Consider the following 17,842-nt stretch of genomic DNA (forward strand, 5'->3'; position numbering starts at 1 on the left):
CCGATCACCGATCTAGTGTGGGCTGAGTCTGTCCGCGCCTATAGTCACTCATTCCCGTGCCCGTGCCTGGCGATTACACTGGCGACGAGGCGGGATCTCTGAAACCCCGCGCCCCAACCACTGAGTGCCCACGTCGCGGAACGAAAAAAAAACGGGGAAAGAAACGGAGCGCCGGAAAGCAGCGCGCACGTGCACCAGGCCCCAGAGGAGTCACCCGGTCGGGCAGTGCCGGCGGAAATAATGCGGTGAGTGCAACTGCACACGGGCCCCAAGTACAAACAAGTACAAGGCACACCAACAGACTGTGCCACAAGGGAGGCTGCTAGAGACACGTGGCCACAGAAAATAACAAGCACAAGGCAAGCCACCACATTTGGGCCCCAAAGGAGACTGCTGGGGAAAGGACAAAGCAGGCCCACAGCGCGCCCCACCAGGGGTTCAATACCGCCAAGCTACAGCAAACCAGAAAGAGGCATAGGGACACGCAACAGGGAGGAGGCCGCCCCTACCAGTACTACAAGCAAGCAAAGCGATATAAGCCACCTGCCTCAAGGCAACGATGGGGGATAACGATGGGGGAGCAGTGCCAGGCCCAGGGGCCGCACAAGGTCAAGCTGCCATGCCAGTCCACGTTCCGTTCCAGCATGCGGCGTCGGGAGTCCTGCCCCAATTCAGTGAGCTCGAGGACCCTGCAACAGCCTCTCCCCGATGGAAGATCTGGATAGAGCGACTCAACAACTACTTTATCGCAACCAGGGAGACGGACGACGCAGTGAAGAGGTCCCTACTCCTGCACTACGCGGGAGACGAGATATTCAAACACCTACCCAACACGGGAGCAGCCACGGATTACAACGCGGCGGTGGCCACCCTCGACGCCCATTTTGACCCCCAATTGAACCCCGATTTCGAGCGGTTTAAACTGCGCCAGGCTCGGCAGAGAGAAGGGGAATCGATGGACGTATTTTATGCCAGGCTTCGCGAGCTCGCCAGCATGTGTACAGAAGATGATCAGCCCAAAGAAATACGCGCCCAATTAATCCAAGGGTGCCGAGACAAGACATTGAGAGGGCTTATCCTGCGCCAACCAAAAATCGCGCTCGAAGATATGCTAGTACTAGCAAGGACACATGACCTGTCAGCAGCCAGAGCAAATGAAATGGACAAGGCGCTCACAAAACCCCCAGAACTGGCCGAGAACATCAAGGTGGAACATGCAGATGCCCTCCGAACTAAGCCAAGAGGAGATTCAATCAGAAGTCAGAAACCCGAAGAGACCAAATCAAGGTGTGGATACTGCGGGTATGAGCCACACGCCGCAAAGGACTGCCCAGCGCAAGGGAAAACGTGCGCCAATTGCGGAATTCCCAACCATTTTGCCTCCGTGTGCCGAAGACGCACGAGAGGCCGAGACTTTCGAAACCGGAGACCCCCGACAAAGACAGTACGACACCTATCGGTAACGGAGGAGAGGCCGCCAGATGACTCGAAGGTGAAAGGAAGGAGATATCAGGGGACGAGCGGAGAGCCGTCAGACGAGGACGAGGGAGAAGTATATCTAATCTCATTCGCGAGGGAACTCAAGCTACGCCGCAGACCTCAACCAACGTGCACGGTCCACGTGGCAGGAACGGAAGTGCAGGCAGTCATCGACACGGGGGCCACAGTGAACGTAATGGGCCTCCAACAATACCGACGCCTAAAGCCTTGTCCTCCGGTAAAGCCATCCAAAACCAAAATCTACGCGTATGGAGCAGACACGCCCCTTCCTTTGAAGGGAAAAATCACAGTCCCCGTCAAGGCAGACGACCGGGAGGTCACGACGATGATACATGTGATCGACAGGGAAGCAGACACCCTGCTAAGCAGCAACACCGCAGAGGACCTGGGGCTACTATCTTTTGCGAGGAGAGTACAAGTCCACCAGGTAGAAGAGCTGCTCGATCAATTCCCGGAGCTATTCCAGGGCCTCGGACCCATTCGGTGTAATCCAGTCAAACTACACATTGACAAGACCGTCGTCCCGGTCGCGCTGCGACATAGGAGAGTCCCTTTCCACCTGCGGCCGCTGGTCGAGAAAGAGCTAGAGAATTTAGAAAGACAAGGCGTCATTGAAAAGGTGTCCGGCCCGACGCCCTGGGTTTCACCAATGGTCATCGCGGAGAAGCCGAAACAGCCGGGAGCGATACGCCTCTGTATCGACATGCGACTACCAAATAAAGCCATACGGAGGGAACGTCACTTCACGCCAACTATGGATGATATCATCGCAGATGTGAACGGTTCGAAGTGGTTCTCGAAAATCGACTTAAATGCAGGGTACCACCAACTCCCACTGTCCAAGGAAAGCCGCTACATCACCACTTTCAGCACCCATCTATGCCTACGACGGTACAAAAGTCTCAACTTTGGAACATCGTCCGCGGCGGAGGTGTTCCAAAACACGATACGAGAAATGCTGTCCGGGTTACCCGGCGTGCTGAACGTAAGTGATGACATTCTCATTCATTCGGCGACGGCCGCAGAGCATTACCAGCATCTCCGCAACACCCTGACATGCCTCAAAGAACACGGGGTGACCCTACACAAGGACAAATGCCAGTTCTTCCAGCCATCGCTAGAATTCTTTGGTTATGTGTTCAACCAAGAAGGCATTCAGGTAGACCCCCGTAAGTCACAGTCCATTAAGAATGCGCCCGCGCCAACAACCCCAACGGAAGTATGCAGTTTCCTGGGTATGGCAACATACTGCGGGAGATTCATCCCCGGACTAGCCACATGAGCAGAACCCCTGAGAGCCCTCACAAGGTCGGACGCCAAGTGGCAACGGGGACCGGAGGAGGAAGCAGCATTCCAAGGGATAAAAGATGCTCTTCTGGGAGAAGCCACACTCGCCTATTTTGACCCAGCAAAAAAGACAGAAGTTCTTGTGGATGCCAGCCCCGTAGGGCTTGGCGCGGTGCTGGCCCAGGAACAGGAACCAGGGCGATGGGCAGCATTATCATTCGCCAGCAAGTCACTCACCCCGACCGAAGCCAGGTACGCACAAATTGAGCGAGAAGCGCTGGCCATTAGATGGGCCTGCAACCATTTCCACTTGTACCTCAAGGGACAACCGTTCACAATGGTCACAGACCACCAGCCGTTAGTGTCACTCTTCAAAGGGACGGTGCCCCACCCGCCGCCGCGCATCGAGAGATGGGCAGTCCAGCTGCAGCCGTATGAAATGGAAGTCGTGTATCGACCCGGAGCAAAGAATCCTGCTGACTTTTTGGCCCGACACCCGGCCCCGGCCGACGCACAGGAAGACAATGCAGATATCGAGCACTATGTACACCTCGTATCCACAGCAGCATGCCCGGTGAACATGACCCTGGGAGACATTAAGGATGCGGCTACCGAAGACGCCGTGTATAGCTGAACTCTGAAAGCAGTCCAGGAGGGGTCGTGGACAAACTACCTGCAGCAAGCCAACTCATGGAGCCCGGACGAGCGGGAGTACTCCACGAAAATGTGGCACATAAGGCTTGAACTCAGCGCTACAAGCGACGGGATCCTACTCCGAGGACCCAGACTGGTAATTCCGCGGACCCTGAGACACAAGGCGACGCAACTAGCCCACGGGGGACACCAGGGAATCACAAAGATGAAGGCCAGAATGCGGGAAAAGGTCTGGTTCCCGGAGCTGGAAAACATGGTGGAGGAGTACGTTAGGCGATGCCCCCTGTGCCAGTTGACCGGAAACCTGGAGAGGCCGGCACCGGTGATCACCGAAGATGCATGCACCATCCCGTGGTCACAAGTAAGCATAGACTTTGGAAGTTTCCCCGGAGGAAAGCACACGCTAGTGTTAGTGGACCCTTTCTCGAAATACCCCATAGTAGAGCCAGTGACGTCCACGGCATTTGCCCAGATAGAGCCCGTCCTAGAAAAAGTATTCGCCATGTTCGGGTTCCCACAGGAAATCCGGAGCGACAATGGGCCACCCTTCCAAGGAGCGGAGTTCGCCACGTTTCTAAGACAGAGGGGAATAAGCCACAGGCGAATAGCCCCCCAGTGGCCCCAAGCCAACGTCGATGTGGAACGCTTTATGCGTACGCTGAACAAGGTATTCCGCATCGCAGGGGTAGAACAAGCAGACCCGGAACAACGACTGCACAAGTTCTTACGGGAATACCGGAGCTCACCACACTGCACCACCCAGAGGAGCCCGTGGGCACTGATGCTCCAAGGCACACGGAGAGACTTACTCCCTACATACCCAGGGTGGTCACCGCCCCCAATAGAGGCCAAGGCTGTACAAGGCAGAAGAGCCCGATGAAACCAACAGACAAGCCTTCGCCGCCATGCCACGCCGAGGACACTCTGCACAGGAGCCACCATTCTTCTGAAGGATCGCCGTCCTGGAGGAAAATTCAAAACCAACTATGAACCGGGGCCCTGGACAGTCACCGCGAAGCAAAGGACCATGTTGACAGCCCAAAAGGGAGGAGAGGAGGTGTCCCGAAATGTGTCCTGGTTCAAAGAGGTGCCCCCATGCCACCCGGGGAGACTCCCGGAAGGGCCCACCGAGAGTACACCTACACCGGCACTCGAAACCACCGAGGCCACCATGATACCAGCACCTAACCCAGCACCAGAGGGTGGACCTCCCACGGGTCCACGACTGCGAGACTCCCCGCAAAGATACAGCCTAAGGCCTAATCCTCGCCCCAGCCAGCGGTTGAAAGACTTTGCCTGCTGAAGGTATCCGGTGGCTGCCGACGGAGAGCACGCAAGTACCACCCCTCTGGGGGTTGAACTGTTTGAACTGTTTAAATGATCTGAGTTTGCATTTTGTGTTTTCATTGACCGATTTGGATAGGGATGTAATATTCCACGGTCTAGTGGTGCAACTAGACGTCACACCGCATCCGCAGGCCACGCGTGACCTTCGGGGTCAAAAAAAAGGAGCAACCCGCTCGAGGGCGCGGTCTCCGATCACCGATCTAGTGTGGGCTGAGTCTGTCTGCGCCGCGCAGCAGCGCAGCCTATAGTCACTCATTCCTGTGCCCGTGCCTGGCGATTACAGTATCCAGTGGAGCGGCGATGTGCGGCTGAAGGGCCACGTCGTTGATCAGCTGGGCGGGGCGCCTGTGGCTTGGTCTCGCCATCCGGACCCGAATGACCCTACATGCCGTACCCCCACGAGATGGGGGTGTGGGACAGCAAAAGGTGAAATTGCCCCCTGAATCGAGAGTAGTGCCCTCGCTGCATATTCTAAGGCACTGGTGAGTGGCGGCAGAACTGCGGCTTCGATCAGCACGAAGGAGCGCTGGTGTCTGGGCCTCGCTTCCCGGGCAAGGATCATTACACACATCGTGCTCCCGCAGGATGGTGGTGTGGAGCGGCGCATGGGGAGGCCTGCTCCCGAATATCAGTAGACAGTCAGCGGCCGGCCTGTGGACAAACCAGGGAGAGTGTGGCGCACCTCGACTGTGGCCGTGTCGGGAGATACCCTTCATCGCTGATGGGAAAAAAGGGCAGAGGTGCCCACAAGCAGTCTGAAGCTAGCACTGGCGGAAGGAGGCCCCAGTGAGTAAGGCGGTAAAGTGATATCAAGAGCTGCTTGGAGGCAGACACAGTGGCGGGAGGGCCTGGCAGGCCTGAAGTGAGCCACAATATGAAATAAGCATTGGCATAGCCAATAGGTCTCGCTTTTGGGACCTTATAAGTGTTTAGTTATGCAACTGTTGCATGGCTAAACACTTATAAGGTCGAAAAGGCGAGACCTATTGGCAATGCCAATGCTTGTTGCTAGTGCTACTAGTTTGCTCACCCTAAGTGCGCTGTAGAATGCCATAGCAAACACGATTTAAACAGTGCTGCTTCAAAGCCGAATGTTTCTTGGTCCACTACTGCCAATAAGCGGCAGCCTGTACAACAAGCAGGACGTGGGATAAGGGAGGGGGTGGCAAATGGTGAGGACTTTCGCGGCCGCTTTGATGCTCTCAGTGGCCGCGCGGCTCACTGAGAACATCAAAGCGGCCGCGAAAGTGATCAGGCAGGCTGCCAAATGGTGCGCGCGCCCGGGGCACATGCACTGTATTTGGAGGCCTGAAAAGCACTAGTTTGCACTTCCAAATCCCCCGTTTACTAAAGCTCTCGCCAGAGTAGCGCTAAAGCGCAGGCTCAGGCGAGACCTAAAAAGGTGCATGGTTGGAGCCAGTTTTGGTTGGTGGCCCCCGATCGGACAGCCAGTGTGTGTAGAGGGGCACATGTGTTGGTCACCCTGACTGGCTGAGCTGGCAGGAATATCTTGAGCAGCGGTGACATTGCTTGGGTGTGTGCTGTAAGAGGGAACATGCGTATGACATAGAGGGGCACACTTGATCACGAGCATATGGCATAGGAGTGCAGTGGTGCCTCATTACGGATCAGAGGGGCGGTGATGAACACCGGTTCTCTGGTAACAGTGGAGTGCGAGGAGGGGGCCCCCTGGTTCTGTTTGTGGAAGTGAGCGATGTGGAAGGGCCGCGAGTCCTGCAGTTGTGATCTACGTAGGAGAGAGCTGTTGTTGAGCAGAGAGGTGCTGCAGGAGGACTCTGTGGGACAGACACAGCAGACGTGCCTGGTCTTGTACGGGAGAATGGGACGCGCGAGGGGGACCGGGTCGAGGGCCTCCTCGCAGGAGGTGGGTGCTGGCGACACTGATCCTCTATAGCCTACGGTGAAGCAGACAGCTCCTGATGATTGCCTAGATACTATCCCGCAGGCCATTGAGTGCTCTAGCGCATCCCTGGAAGCCAAGTTGGACAAGGTGGCTATGGACCTCAATCTGCTACATGCTGACCATCGGAACTTGAAGGATCGGGTCGCGGCTGTAGAACAAGAAGTTGTCGAATTGAAGCCAGCCACGGAGTTCCAGGAAAAGCAGCAGAATGCCCATGAGGTTTGGATTCATTATCTTGAAGATCGCATTGAGGATGCAGAGAATCGCTCACGACGGAACAATATCTGGGTGATTGGACTGCCGGGATGTGTGGGGGCCGGGACGCAGTCGGCTTGCTGGAACACTGGCTTAATCCCATCTTACCGCACACTGAGTTCTCCCCATTCTTTACCATAGAATGGGCGCATCGCGTCCCGGGTAGGAAGCAAAGTCCCTGGTGCCAGGGCACGGCCCCTCATCTTTAAACTACTACACTGCTGGGATCAGGACGTGATCCTCCGGGAGACGAGGAAACTTGATGATATTCAATATGAGAATGCCAAGGTGTTGTTCTTTCCGGACTACACAATGAGAGTCCAGCACCAGTGGGGGTCTTTTCAACTGGTTAAACGTCACCTTCAGCAGCTCATTCTATTCGTTGATGTTCCCCGCCAGGCTCCGTGTAGTCTATGATGGGAAGTCCAGGTTCTTTGACATGCCTCAGGATGTCTGGGACTGGCTGGAGACGTCGGTTCAATATTCTGGCCCAAGACCTACAGGTACTACTGCGACACAGTCTGGGGAGGCAGATGGTAGAAGATACCAGCGACGGCGGTCTGGCAGGCGGTTTCCGGGATCAGCGGCGGTGCCTGTCCCGGACCAGATCCGTAGAGAGTGACAGGAGGTGGTTTGTATTACGGAGCAGATAGCAGACCCAGCGACGCCGGAGGACAAAGTAGACACTACCTTACATTCCACTAGGGGGGAGGGTTTCTCGATAGTGGACTCATCGGATAAGATGTCCCTGAGAATGCCAGATGTAACACCCCAGACGGCGGATGGTATCGTATGAAAATGGCTGTCCTGAAATTGCACTTCTGGGTGCTGTGGTTTGAATTGCTGTGGGTGGGTTTAGGGATATCTAATATTTCCAATGTCTATGTGCTATTATGAAGCTGGAGGCAGATGTTACACCTCAAACAGCAGATGGTATTTTATAAAACTGGTTGCTCTGAACATATGTTGATGGATACTGTTATTTGCCTTAATGTAGGGGGCACCTGATGTTCCGGGGATCTCTGTGTTTGCATAAAACAAGATGGAGTTGGTTCATGGTTCCTGGGGGTGTTGAGATTCTTAAATTCTCTTGGGTTTGTGCTACTGCAATGCCTATTGGTTGTCTTTGGGAGGGGACTTCGAGAGTGTACCGTGCATTGTTTCGCTACCCCCTGTTCTCCCTGACTTGTTGGAGTCAGTAGGGCGGGCGGCTGGGCTGCTGTCTGCTGCGTTTGGACGACGCCCTGCTGTTTTGGGAGTTGCTCTTATATGTTTTTTTTCCCTCCCTAGTTTATATTTCCCATCTCCCTTTTATTGCAGGAGTCCAGTGGGGGGGATAATGAAAATGTTGTTGTATATATTCGACTGTGACACGGTGAATTTTGGGACGGGGGATCAATATCCATCGTTGTAAGCTTCTCTTGGTGCTGCCATGGGTCACGTGATACTTACTTGGAATGTCCGGGGTTTCCCCACGCCTTCCCGCAGATATGCTGTTTATTCCTATTTAAAGCGTCACAATGTACATATAGCGCTACTGCAAGAGACGCAATTAAATGTATTAGAGCTTACTCGTTCACAGCGTAGGTGGAGAGGTAAAATATATGCCACAGATTACTCCCTCTTTGCTAGGGGTACTCTTATCTGGATACGCCCTTGGACACCCTTTGCAGTGGATGAGGCTCTTATGGATAAGGAGAGCAGATATCTACTGGTGAAGGGTAAATTGGATGGACGTCCTGTACTGCTGGGAAATGTATATGCACCGAAGGTGCACCAGGGCCAATTCCACGAGAAACTATCTCTTGTTTTGGGGAGGCGGTGTGAGATTCCATGGTTGTTAGGTGGAGATTTTAATAGTGTCTTAGATGTGGGGATTGATAGATCCTTTCCTACCCTAAGGTCCACAGCTGCCACAATCAATTCTGTGGCATTGAATGGCTGGGCACAGGTTTGGGGTCTGATTGACGTTTGGAGACAACATCACCCTGGGGAGAGGGTATATTCCTTCTTTTCAACCCCTCACAACTTGCATGTTAGACTGGATAGGTGTTTTGGGTCCCCCTGCCTACTCCCTTATGTTTTGAAATCAGAATACTGGGGGCGCACACACTCCTACCAGAACTCCCACTGTGTTGTGCTGGCCTGGGAGGGTGGGGTTCCAGGTATCCGTACATGAAGACTACAACCGGCCATGTTAGACGACCCAGTGTGTCGGGATGCGATTGGCGTGGCAATAGGAGACTACTTTGAACTTAATGCAGGGAGTGCTTCCTCTGCGCTAGTGGAATGGGCGGTAATGAAAGTCACCCTGAGAGGGAAGTGCTTGGGACTAGGTTGTGGGCTGCGACAACAGGGAGCTTTAGACCTTCTTAAAGGGGAAAGATGCCTGTTGCCGTTGGAATCTGGGGCTGTGGCAGATGCTGGAAGACTGGCCGATCTAGCGGAAGCACAGAAGAAACATGCGGAGCTTCTTGAACGACAGCGCTGCCTTAATTTGACAGCACACTCAGCGTTAGTGCATGCTAAAGCAGATCGCTCTGGGCCCCTTCTTGCTTGGTTGATCAAACAGGAGCACCGGGGTAGGCAGATTATGGCTCTTCATTCTTCAGGTGGAGAGTTTCAGCTCACACAGCTAGAAATTCATACTGAACTGTCGACACACTTCACTACACTGTATAAAGCTGGTCCACAGGCTTCGGAAGAAGCAATTCAGCAATTCTTAGAGGGGCGCCCGTTTCCGGTCCTGTCATCGGAACAGCGAATGGATTTAGATACCCCGCTCACGTTTGATGAGGTGCGAGGTATGATGAAGGGTCTGCCTTCTGGAAAGGTTCCAGGTTCCCATGGTTTTCCTCACAAATTTTATAAAACGTATGCGGATCCCCTGAGCCCCCACTTGCTCAAAGTGTACACGGAGGCGTTGGAATCTCTTGCCCTCCCTGCCTCAATGACAGAGGCTACGCTGATTACGCGTCCCAGGCTGGGTAGAGACCCTACTTTTGTGGGGGTATATCGTCCCTTGGCGCTCCTCAATGGGGAGTATAAGATATTGGCGGGCATCTTAGCTAACGCACTGTCGCCGCTAGTTCCATAACTGGCCCACCAAGACCAGAATGGGTTTGTGCCGTCTCATAGGACATCACTTAACATACAGTGGCTGTTCAGGGTAATGAGTTGTGCTACCACGGATTGGCCAACGGCCGGCTGTATCATGCTGGACTTAGAGAAGGACTTCAACACGGTTGAATGGCCCTTCATGTTTGCTGTGCTCCATCGATACGGATTTGGACCCTATATTTTAAGTCTTATTAGGCTGTTATATGGGGCTCCTACGGTTCGGCTATGGTTGGGGTCTCTCTTCTCTGAGGCTATTTTGATAGAACGGGGGACCCGCCAGGGGTGTCCCCTTTCACCCTTGATCTTTGCCTTGGTGATTGAACCATTGGCAATAGCTCTCCACACCTCGGCATTGGGCTGGGGGATACGCCTAGGAGATGGCATACATGCATTTCACTTTATGCTGATGACATCTTGCTGTATGTGAAGAATATCCTGCCGATCCCGCAAATCATCCCCATTACGCTGAAACATTTTGCTTCGTTATCTGGGCTCGTGGTGCACTGGGGTAAATCTTTTCTATACCCTTTTAATCCAACTATGGGGGACCCAGGTTGGACAGTGAATGGGATGATTGTGCAGTGGCAACCAATGGCATTTAGATACCTAGGTGTCTGTATGTACCATAACACACAAGATCTTATGGATGGTAATAGCAAGAGGGCAGTTATATCGCTTAAGTCTCATATTGAATTCTGGAAATCGCTAAATCTTTTAGTCATAGGTAGGGTGGAGTTAATAAAAATGGTTATGCTGCTACGCCTCTATTATTTTGCTACGTTACCACTTTACCTACCTGTATCTTTTTTTCGATCCTTGGAAAGGATCATTCGTGAATTTGTCTGGAACAGCTCGCGGTACTTAGTGGCACTGTCTAAGTTGTATCTCCCTCGATCTAGAGGGGAGCTGGCTCTACCTAATTTGGAACATTATTATCTGGCGTCTCAAGTCCTATGGGTAGCGAAATGGGTGGAGGAATTGCACTTATCAGACTCGGCAGAGCATGACTCTCCGTTTTCTACAGACAGGATCCTCTGTCTATTCCATCCCTGTAATAAACTGAACAAACCTCTCCCTTTTCTGATATCGATAGCAGTGAAATATTTTCGCAGGGCACTACGTCTTACCAGACGAGTCATACCATACGCACCCGGTGTACCAATATTAGGTATGCTGACTGCGAGAGGACGGGTTCGACGGATGGACCTTGCTCCTTGGGTGGAAGCTGGTGTAACCACCTTAGGAGACTTATATGGAGAAGGAACACTGTGGCCATTTCTCAGTATCACAAACAAAGATGGGGTGCCCTCGGGCCAATTTCTGAGTCATGCTTCCTGGACGTCTGCGATGAGACATTGGTAGGGAGATGTAACGTAGGAGCCTCCTATGCATCTCCTAGTGCAATACGTGCATGTTCTGGGCACAGGCTGCCACTTGGTGAAGTGGTTTGCGGAATCAATTAGGGAACATACCCTAGATGATTTAATGTTGTTACGTGGTAAGTGGGAGGCCCTTCTCAGAGAAAGAATGGTCCATGGTCCTTGAAAGCCCCAAGCAAGTGCCCAGAAACGCCCGTTTTAGATTAATCCAATTTTATATTGTACAGGGGGCTTATCTCTCCCTAGATAAAATCAATCGCTACTTCCGTAGACAGGATGAGTGTTGTTCGTGCTGCAAGTTGGTGAATGCAGACATTTTACACATGCTCTGGTCGTGTCCCGCCCTGCAGGTTTATTGGGAAGGAGTGTTGGAAGTGTTGGCCACCTGTACAGACAGGGAGGTATTGAGGATGTGGGAGACGTGTATCATTGGCGTGTTCCCCAGGAAAAAAAGGCATAAAGCATCCACCAGGTTTCTGGATCTGGGTTATATCATGGCCAAGCGCTTGATCACCCGCACGTGGAAGTCGGAGGACTCCCCTTCGATGAAAGCCTGGTTCCTCTCCATGTTGAATTGGGTGAAGGCTGAAGCGGTCTCCCTGATAAGAGAGAACACGCTGGGCTTACATAAATTTCCTATGTCCACTGAATGGAATGCTATGCTGTGCGCAACAGGGGTTGTTGGAGCCGGATGTTCCACTGGATATTTCCCTTCCTGGTGATTAGCGAGGCTGACCTGAGCAGGTCCCTGTTCTGAACAATGAATTGATATGTGGATTGAGACCCCTGTCCCCTCTACTGGATAATAATTTCTCCCAGTAGTCTCATTGTGCACCCATGGGGTAGTTGATGGGACTTTGTCTTCCGGTGCTGGGGACTTTGGTTTCCTTCCTTTCCTTGCCACGACTCCTGCTCTCCGTTCCACTCCTTTCCCCGAAAGATTTTCCCATGTTTGGTGTCCTCATTAAAAGGTTTGATTTTTTTTGTTACACTCATATTCATGTGATGTGATGAAGTGAAGCCACATGAAATGCGATTATGTACTTTGTTGCATGGCGCATAGTTGCAGTTATGATGCACCATAATGTGTTAGTACCGCATTATTGATGGAAGGTGCAGTTGCTATGGCTGACAAGATATGCTGACAGCTGTTAATGATGTTGGTTATGTTCATTGATGTGATCAGGCCGCTATGCTATTGATTTCTTATCTTGACTGTATGATTACCTACTGGCTCTGGACAATGCTATCAATGTTGTTATATTGTTTTGTTTACATGTATACAAAAGAACTAAAACCTTTAATAAACAGATCAAACAAAAAATACATGAGTCTCTACAGTTTTAACATACCCCCCTACAGGGGTGGCTCCTCCGCAATGGCGGAGGAGCTTCGCCCCACTGGCTCAGAGCCAGCACATGACAAATAAAACAATATACTATTATCGGGTTTTTTCCAGCTGCTGGCTCTGAGCCAGCATTGTAGGGAAGGTGGGGTCATGGCCGGGGCCATGGGAGGAGTGGTTTTTGCACTTATTAGTGCGCCTGTGTGTTTAGCAGGCCGTCTTTGGCTGGCTAAACACACATGCGCACTTAGGTTTCTCCAACCGCGCTGAATTGCCCAGTTGGGTTGGAGAAACAGCACAGACTCCTTGTCCTGAGCAGAGCGCCAGACCAGCCCACTATGGTCAATCCCTTCGCTGCTCTCATAGAATGAGAGCAGTGCGGGGTTTGCACAGGAAGTCTGTGATGCTGTTCCAAGGGCTGCTGGGACCAGGAAGACGAAGGCGCGACACGGGAGGCGGTGAGCAACCTTAGGTAAGTCTCTATTTTATTACTTTTGTTAAATCTCCCCCCACTCCCCTTCCCTCGTCCCCTCCACACCCAATTCACCCACCCCACTACTGTTTGTGGCAGCCGCCACTGCCCCCCTATAGAGGTACTCACCCAGATGGTCAACCCCCCCCCCCCCCCCCCCAAGCACGGCCACTACATGATGGCGTGGCAGTTCCACTGAAACATTGAAGCCCATTTACAAGAACAGGCAGAGTGTCCTATGTTTCTTGGAATAGGACGATTTGAAGTTGAGGCTATTCTGGTAAGTTGATCTTTGATCTGAGGCAAACCACATTCCAGCTTAATATTTTGAGTAACACATTTCTCCTATCCCTAGCATTTCTCCTATCCCTAATATAAGCCCCTGGGTTGGCACTGGTTGGATACCTTAATGGGCCCTCATTGCGGGTAATTAGTTGGTGTGGTTCTAGTGTTCTACAGCAAACACAAGGAGATGATGGTCCAGGAATACCTGGATGGCAATTCAGGCTGGACTGTTCCCATGAGAAACAGGGTCAAGACTGATTTGCATATGGCTGGGACTGAACTGGGGTGGTGAAGTGAGCTTAAGAACGACACTGGATTCAACCCAGATCTTTGAGTGGGGGTGAGTTTCTAAAACGTTTTAGTGCTCAGTTCATCATCTCCTTGTGTTGGCTTTGTTCACCCTAAATTGGCAGGGTATAGCCAGACGTGGGTCCCTTGCTCACTTTGCCACTGGATACAAGCTAGCATGGCTTATGATGGGTGTTATCCCAAAACCGGTAGCAGGCTGCGTGTTTCCGGTCCAGGGAAGACCTGGCTTGGCAGTTTGGGCTGGACTGTTTCCATAAGGAACAGGGTTGAGACTGATTTGTATATGGCTGGGTCTGAACCGGGGTGGCAAAGTCAGCTAAAGAATGATGATGGATTCAATCCAGATCTGTGACTGGGGGTGAGTGTCTGAAAAGTTCCAGCGCTCCATCCATCATCTCCTTGTGTTTGCTTTGTTCACCCTAAGTTGGCAGGGGTTGAATGTTTTGATTTGTTCTTCATTCTGTCCATCATTTGTGTCTTTTACTTACATACATAAAGGCATTGTAATCGACTGTGACACACATGGTAATGACACTGTCGAGTTTGAGCAGTTTGCACTGTTCCTGCAGTCTGAAATGGCAGTCCTGCTGTCAGTAGTATGCATGGGTCGCCCAGGATGGCACAAACTCATGCTGCTGCCCCGGGGACCCATTTACCACCAATGCCCTGGGTACTCCAGTTACCATTTACTAGGGACTTATAAGGTAAGAGGGTAAAGCTTTTGCCAATTTGGATGAACAAAGTCAAACATAACAGTTTTAGGAGAGAGCACAGACACTGGGGTCTGGGCAGCAAACTCCAGGGCACTATCAGAGTCATAACCATCAGTGTTTGGAGCAAAATGTGGGGGTTCACCATACAAAAAGGGGCACTTTCCAAAACGGTCCCTCAGGAACAAGATAGGTAAGTTCTGGAAGAAAGCTTCTGAGAACTTGGAGGCCAGCCAGGAAGTAATGAAGCAATGGTAAGGCTGGACGTCTACTTTGGAGAAGGTTCAACCTGGACAGGAAATGTGGGTGATGGAGCCAGTGGAACCCAGGGCCCTCCAATACCGTTGGACTGGTCCATATGAGGTAGTTGAGAGAAAAGGGGAGGCCACCTACCTGGTAGGCCTCAAGACTCCCAGTCACCCCTTAAGGGTAATCCATCTCAAGCACTTCACCCAGACTATGAGAGGTCTGAGGTCACCATACTACTAGTGACAGGTGATGGGGAGGAGAGTGAACCTCTCCCTGACCTCCTTTCATCTAAAGAGAAAGATGGGTCAATGGAGGGTGTCAACCTGTCCTCTACCCTGACCCCAGAACAACAGTGGCACTGTTGCCAGTTTCTGGGACTGTTTGCCTCACAATTTTCTCTTCCTTCTGGACATACATAGCTCTGAACCCATGATATTGATACTAGGGACAGCCTGTCTTTTGAAAATAAAATATACAGACTGTTTGACAAAGTGAGGTCCTGCATCATGGATGAAGTCTCTAAGATGCTGAATTTGGGAGTGAATGAGCAATCCATTCGGTCCTGGTCCATGCCAGTGGTACTAGTACCCAAAGCTGTTCCCCCAGGGCACCGAACCACACTCAGATTATGTGTGGACTAGAGAGGGCTCAACTCAGTCACCAAAACTGATGCTCACCCCATCCCGAGAGTTGATGAGCTCATTGACAGATTTGGGGCTTCCAAGTTACTGAGTACTTTCGATTTTACTTTAGGGTACTAGCAGATTGCCACCAGAGGGCCACTTCCAATTCAAAGTAAAGCTCTTTGGTCTTTAAAATGCCCCTGCCACCTTCCAGAGACTGGTGAATCAGGTCTTAGCTGGGATGGAGGACTTCAGTGCTGCTTACCTGGATGACATACCTATCTTCAGCAGCAGCTGGGAGGGCCACCTCTTACATCTGCAGGAAGTGCTTCACACTCTGCAGTAAGTGCAAGATAGGGCATGGGTCTGTGGTGTATTTGGGGCACCTTGTGGGCGGTGTAAGGTTCAGGTCCTCCATGCCAAATTACAGACTATCCTGGCCTGTGACCTCTAAAACTCAGAGAGAAGTAAGGGCCTTTCTCTGCCTTACTGGTTACTATCTAACGCCTTGACTCCTCAGGGTATTTGTGCACATTATGAATCTAATTTCATTCATTCATTACAGGAGGCTTGTCAAGGCACTATTGTTGCCCCCTTGACTAAGCAGACATCCAAGAAGCTGGCCAAGAAGTTTATCTAGTGAAAGACTGTCAGAAAGCCTTTAATTCCCACAAACAGGCCGGGGGAAAGGGGATTTAAAAATGTTTTTAAAACTTACATGCCGCCTCCGCTCCTGGCCGGGTCCCGCGTTTTCCTGCTGCTTTGCTGCTCTCCTGCCTCAGGCAGGAACAGGAAGCAGGCAGCCTTCCTCCCCTCCCCAAGCCAATCACAAAGCTGCAATGGCAGCCTTGTGATTGGTCCAGACAGCGCCCACCAGGCGCTTACGGAGAGCCCATTTTCTCTATGTAGGCTGCATGCAACCTACATAGAGAAAATGCAGAGTATGCATGACTGGTTTGGTCTGCCTTAGAGGGCTGACCAAACAATCAGGGACCACAGCATTGGGCAAGCCACCCCTTCCCAATGCACCCAACCAGGCATACCCTCCTGCCCGCCCGCCCCCACCCAGGCATTTCCTGCCTTCTGCTTTCTCGCAGCACGAGAGCAGAGACATAAAATGGTATTTAAAATACCATTTTATGTTTCTGCTTCTCACACTGCAAGAAAGCAGTGGGGTGACACTTCTCCGAAATAATGGAGGAGCCGCCCCTGTAATTTACGCATAAGTCCTTGTAGAGTGATATCCCATCTACCCAGGGTGTGTAAATGTAATGCTACAAGTGGGCCTGCAGAGCTTATTGTGCCATCCACTGAAGTAGCCCCTCAAACATGTCCCAGGCTGCTATTGCAGCCTGAATGCAGTTTTAAACTTCCAATTCAACTTGGAAATATAACCCACTTGCAAAACCTTAAACTCCACTGCTATTGCAAATACGTCACCCCTAAGGTACACCATAGAATAGGGTGCAGTGTAATTAAAAGGTTGGACATGTTCTTTTGAGTTTAACATGTCCTGGTAGTGAAAAACTCCTAAATTAGTTTGCTGTTGACTCCTAACGCTGAGATGATGCTTACTGCTGCAGGAACCCTGATTGCCGTACTCGCGTTGTGCTCGTGCCCGCACGTTCTGCCAGAGTTCGTAGCAGCTGGGAAAGAAAGCTGGGCACAAACTATTCCAATAGTGGCTGCAATGGCCGCATCGATCACAGAAAGGATTTACCCGATATTTCACAGACATCTTCATTCTCCTTGTCCCCTGTCCCATACCATTGACTGGGCTCAGAGCATTCTTTTCTGCAGCGGGGCAAGGGTGCAACAGTGTTGGCTCCCTGCAGTGAGCCGTGAGGAGCTCGGTGTACGGCAGTGCACTCGCTGTGCTCATAAGCCTGCAATGCACAAGAAGGATGGGGGGCAAGATTGGAGCCGGTGGCCCCTGGGGAAAGAAAGAAAGTAGGAATCAACCAAGAAAGAAGAAATAGAGGAGCAGGAAGCATAAGTAAATTATCCTAACCAGGAATCGCGACTGGTTGGGAGACGGTGGCAACACAGCACTCAATCACTCAACTTGAAGGCACAGCAGAGGTAAGTGTTGGGGAAGAAGGGCTATGCGGGAGGGGAAAGCGTAAATAATAGGGGAAGATACAATTGCCTTGTAGCTAACAGATTGGGAAAGAACCGAGCAGGTGTGTGTAAGGTTGGTGGAGAGTTCATGTGGATTTGCATGGAGTAGCCAGCTGGAGAAATCATTGCACAGGATGTTTTAAGAATAAAAGAGAATTCAGGAGGCTTAGAAGATTAACATCTGATCCACAGCTCTATTTGTTAAGGAATGGCACCAGGAAAAGGTAAACCACGGAAAGGGCGAAACGGGCGCTTGCAGGTG

The sequence above is a fragment of the Triturus cristatus genome, chromosome 10 (genome assembly GCF_964204655.1).
Source record: "Triturus cristatus chromosome 10, aTriCri1.1, whole genome shotgun sequence".
NCBI classification, from domain to species: domain Eukaryota; kingdom Metazoa; phylum Chordata; class Amphibia; order Caudata; family Salamandridae; genus Triturus; species Triturus cristatus.